This window comes from Pteropus vampyrus, unplaced genomic scaffold, assembly GCF_000151845.1.
Source record: "Pteropus vampyrus isolate Shadow unplaced genomic scaffold, Pvam_2.0 Scaffold35, whole genome shotgun sequence".
NCBI lineage: Eukaryota > Metazoa > Chordata > Mammalia > Chiroptera > Pteropodidae > Pteropus > Pteropus vampyrus.
This window is the reverse complement of record NW_011888816.1, coordinates 3,298,788-3,303,578: the sequence shown is the minus strand read 5'-3', so window position 1 is coordinate 3,303,578 and position 4,791 is coordinate 3,298,788. Positions and strand designations below refer to the sequence as shown.

At 44.6% G+C, this 4,791-nt stretch overlaps 1 long non-coding RNA gene across 1 annotated transcript; it reads right to left on the bottom strand.

Annotated features, from left to right (window-relative positions):
• Window positions 1–1,484: 1,484 nt before the first annotated feature.
• Window positions 1,485–3,058, bottom strand: LOC111738098. Its single transcript, XR_002779689.1, has 2 exons — window positions 2,114–3,058; window positions 1,485–1,692 (listed from the first exon to the last, which is right to left on the bottom strand). It is a non-coding gene; the product is annotated as an uncharacterized LOC111738098 (long non-coding RNA).
• Between the last annotated feature and the right edge of the window lie 1,733 nt (window positions 3,059–4,791).

The window sequence follows — 4,791 nt, the reverse complement described above, 5'->3', positions numbered from 1 at the left end:
TTGTGGTTTAAGTGCAGTTTGGTGTTAAATATTTGAGAAGATGTCTTTCCGTTTGAGAAAACAAACGATATTCTTACTGTTACAATAGCAGATAAAAGGTATGATAAGCAAATCATTGGGAAAATAGACTAAAATGTTAACTGATGCAGTAGATGTGTTTATACTGTACTTGGAAGATAGGAAAATAGTTTGTAATATTAAAAGAGGAATTACAAGAGCAATGTCTTAGCAATTATTGAATGTTCCCTGAAAAACTTGTAGCTGGGATAAGTCTCTTGATTCTAGAAGGGAAGCGATACTCATATGTAAGGGGATAAAGAAAATAAATATTCCTGGGAGTCTGGTTATCTTATAATCAGACCTTTATCCTGTATATGGCATACTGAATTCTCTGTTTGGCAAGTGGCAGCCTGCCAGAGAATGATCGGCATAATCAAGTCTGAGAATTTCCTGAAGTTACTCCACATTTGGTCACTAGGATGGAAAAGGGATGCACTTTATAGACTTTCCAAAGAGAAGGCCCATGGCAGGGGGGCAAGGGTGTCATTAGGAGAGGCGCTGGCTTCACCTCGTGCCCATATCAGCGTGTGGTCCCAGCCTCATCCACTTCCAGGGTGAATGAGACCTGCAGTGGAAGCTCCGGCTTTATTCGGGGTGAGAGAGGGTTGGGACTTCAGCTGGGGTAGTAAGTGATCCTGTGGATGGAAAGAAGTGAATTCCTTTGCATGATGTGGAGGAGATAAGGCATGCTCTTTGAAGCGGTGATGGTGAGGAGAGGAAGGGGCAGAGTCAAGGATGAGGCTGAGACTTCCCAATTGAATTAGCATATCTCAGTTTCGCAGGGGTGAGGACCCGGAGGATCCTGTTTTGAATGTGCTGTGTTTGATGTGCTTGTGAAGTTTCCAAGTGGAGAAGTTTAGGGCAGGGGACATCTGCACTTAACTCTTGGAAGAGAGATCCAAGGGTGAGGTACGGGTTTGAGGCACATCCTGTAGACAGTAGTGACATCCTGTATAGAAGAAGTCACAGAAGATGACCCCCAGGCCGCCAATACCTGTCCATGACCTGGTAGGAACTGGGCCACACAGCAGGAGGTGAGCGGCGGGCATGCAAGCAAAGCTTCATCTGTATCTGCAGCCGCTCCCCAGCGCTAGCATCACCGCCTCAGCTCCACCTCAGATCATCGGGCATTAGATTCTCGTAGGAGCTCTGGTCCCTGGTGCCAAAAAGGTTGGGGACCACTGATTTAGAACATGCACCCACACCTCCTAGTAGATGATCCTTCAGGCAGCTGTTGTCTATTATATCTCAGTCTTTGGGACAGTTAATAAAGCCTGGGTATTTATCCTTTTTGCCTCGATCCACCAGGGTGTATCTTTACTGTCATGGCTTGGGCGAAGTGACTGAGGCACTTGTGTAAGCTACAAAATTTAAGGGGGTGGGAGAAACCATTGCCAAAAAGTTTAAGTAATCAAAATCGATACTATTTTAGTGCAATATTTAAAAAGTTTAATGCAAAAATATCTATGATGAACAAATATCCAATTCCTTAATGAAGACAGAATTGGCATTACTGAATTTTCCTTTTGCATCCAGCTTCCGTATGCCTTGGCAAGGCACCGTTACGGGCCTGAAGAAGGAGCCAGGAGGATTCTCCAAGATAGAACTGTAGACTTGACGTGAATGTATAACCTAAAAAGAGTAAAAGCGAAAGAACAAGGTTGATAGATAAAGACTGAAATAGAAATTGATCACGTTACTGCTTTCAGCATTTTCTGAATGGAAACAGTTGCCGTGTCTTGGAAAAGATTCTTCTCAGTACATTAAACATTCCAACAACGGGGAATATCGTGTAAGAGTGCTCATGGTCCTTAAAATACTGTAATTGTTCCTTAAGTTTTTGTGAAGTTTGCGGTGGTGATTTAACTTATGGCAAGAGTGGCATTTGGTGTTATAACTCACAACAGGAAATTGCCAAGGCTCAGATAACTTATTCACGGCATTAACAAGGTATAAAAACACTGTCTTTAGTGTGTAACATTGTTTAGCAGTAAAAAAAAGTTAATGATTGCCCACCTTTTAGCAATCATGCGATTGCTACTGATATAATTACCTGGTAGGCAGGGGTAGAATCTAGCGATTTCCTAGCCTGGTTGCGGCATGCTTACAGACACTTCCATGCCGTTGTATGCTATCGAGCCCCGTTTCTGAAATGTGGCCTCCTTTGTCTTTTTCTGGTGAATAAGCCCCATGTGTCATGTCCATTTGGCTCTTCCTTGTAGTCAGGATGTGTTGCCCGGACTAAGAGAGAGAGATCCCAGATTTTTCAGCTCCTCTTCCAATTGCTGTGGATGCAGTATCCGTGCCAAACTGGAGTCCCCTCTCCGTCACTTTCCGTTAGGCATTCCGCGCCCCGCCCCGGCCCCCCCAAAAAAGCTGAAGTCCTTCCCCTTTCTCAGGCTTGCTCTTTCAAGTGCAGTTTCTTTTAAAAGGGTAATGCAATGGAACTTCGTTTCAAAACATTATACCAGAAAGGGTTAAAACTTCCCAACTTTGTAAAAGCCCACTCCTTTGTCCACATGCCCCGCCCCTCTTCAATTCTGCTATGCACAGTTTCTGCCCAGCAACAGGCAGTGGGCAGTGGGGAAGTCAAGCCAGGCTGACAGCCTCCCCGTCAGAGACTGTCCTCCCCAGGCTGTGAGTCACCAGGGCTCTTGAACGGGCCTGTGCCTTGCACCTTGGCAGCAGGGCACGCGTGGTGGCATACTGGCCTTTCGTTGTATATGGAAAGAGTTTCATTAGGAGTTCCATTTCTTTAATAAATGTGGGGCGGTTCAGATCATTTGTTGGGGTTAGTTTGGGTGAGTTGTATATTTCAAGGAGTTTGTCCGTTTCATCGAAGCTGTTGAGTTTATTGGCATAACTATTATCCTTTCAGTGTCCGGAAGATCTGTAGTGATGGCCCCATCTATTATTTTTGCTATTTGCCTTTCATGTTAAGAACGTTCTCTGTTCAAAGGAACCGCTGGATCGGAGTAATTTAATTCAGGAAAATGGGTGGGAGTGGTTTCAGGGAAGGGAGAATGAAGGCCATGAGGAAATAAAGCCTGAATGTGGGGGAGGGCAGAGGGGCGGGGGCCTGACCCAGGGTATGGGGCCTCCTCTCTCTGGAGGAGCTGCTGGGGAAGGAGTGATCACATGGGTGGTGAGCTCATTAGGCTGGGGACACCAGCTGTGCTATTCTTAGGGCTGTTAAAGTCCTCTGGCAGATGTTCTTAGGCGGAGTTCCAGGCTTGTTCACTTCCCACATATGGCATAATACGGTACATGGAAAAAGAGCCACCGCTAACAAACAGCTTTTCCACGAAGCACATCACGACGTTTTTCCCATGAACTTTTCCCTTTTCTTTCTCTCTCTGTTCTTTTCTCTCTCTCTGCCGTTCGTTCTCTTCCTCCGCTCCCTCTCTGTTTTGCTCTGTGCCTTTTCCCCTTTGTCTCTCCATCTTTCTCTGTTTTTCTCTCTCTCCGCTCTCTCCCCCCATCTCTCTCTCTTTCTCTCTCTCTCTCTCCCTTCCGCGTTTCTCTCACCCTCTCGTCCTTCCCTCCCTCCCTCCCACCCATACTTCCTTTTTTTCTCCTTTGAGGCCCTTTTTATTTAAACCCCAGTGGAACTAGAAAAGAACATAGTGGGACATGAAGAAAGTTTGCCCATTTTAGGTTAACAATGAACCTCGGCGTTTCGTAGGAAATATAAGGAGTGCAGGTAAGTCTGAGGGTGATCGGACACTGGAGATCGTTTGGACAGACCGCCTGTATTAAATGACATCGTTAGCTTGTGCCCTTTTCGCTGCTGTGGCGTAGTGGGGGCTGTCAGGCCATTGTAACCCTAACAGTCTGATGAGCTGGCCAGGGACAGGGTGATTTCTGTTTATTTTTACACATTCGTTTGTGCGTTTGTAGTTGGTTTGGCTGATGACCTCTCTTGCCACTGTCATCCTGGATCTCATTGATCAACTTCTATCAATAAGCTTCCATGTGGCCCTTCCCTCTCCCCTCATTTTTATAGTAACCCACATCTTGTGATCACAAGGTACCATCAATATCAGATTGATTTATTGTTCTAGGAGACTGAATTTCTGTAAGATATGTGCTGTTACATGATACAACCTCAGCGATAGTCTTTAAAGCCCAGAGTAACACAAGCTTCATTATAGACGTTTCCTGCTGTTTATTTTGATATCGTTCCCTTAATTTTGTAGCTGTGACACAAAATCATATTTTTATTTCAAAAACAATGAAATAGTCCATGGACATGTTAGTGTCATTTCTTACTCTAATAATGGCAATAACTGCCAAAAGTAGTTTGAGAAAAGCTTCTATCACCTGAGAATTTTTCTTCAAAAGAAAGTAAAGGTAACAATTTTAGAAAAAATTCTTATTTTGGATTTTAAAAACGATTTCGTTCTAAAAAAGATTTTTGAGAAGTCCAAAACCCAAACTATAGAGTGAAATCATGAGAGGAGAGAGAGTGAACTGGACGACTAATCACGTTGATTTCTCTGCTAATTCAGACACTGGGAAAGGAAAACGGGCAGCCTTTTTTCACTGCCCTAACTTTTTCTGAAGAAGAGGAATGATTCAGTAGGAAACCTTTTCTCACGGCAGCAGCCCAGGCTCTTACAGACGGGTAGGTGTGGGTGCCGGAGCTCCAGGCTACGGGGCAGTGTGTGTACATACCACATCCCGATGTGTTTGCTGAGTGGTTTACGCTTATTCCAGAAACATGGTTGG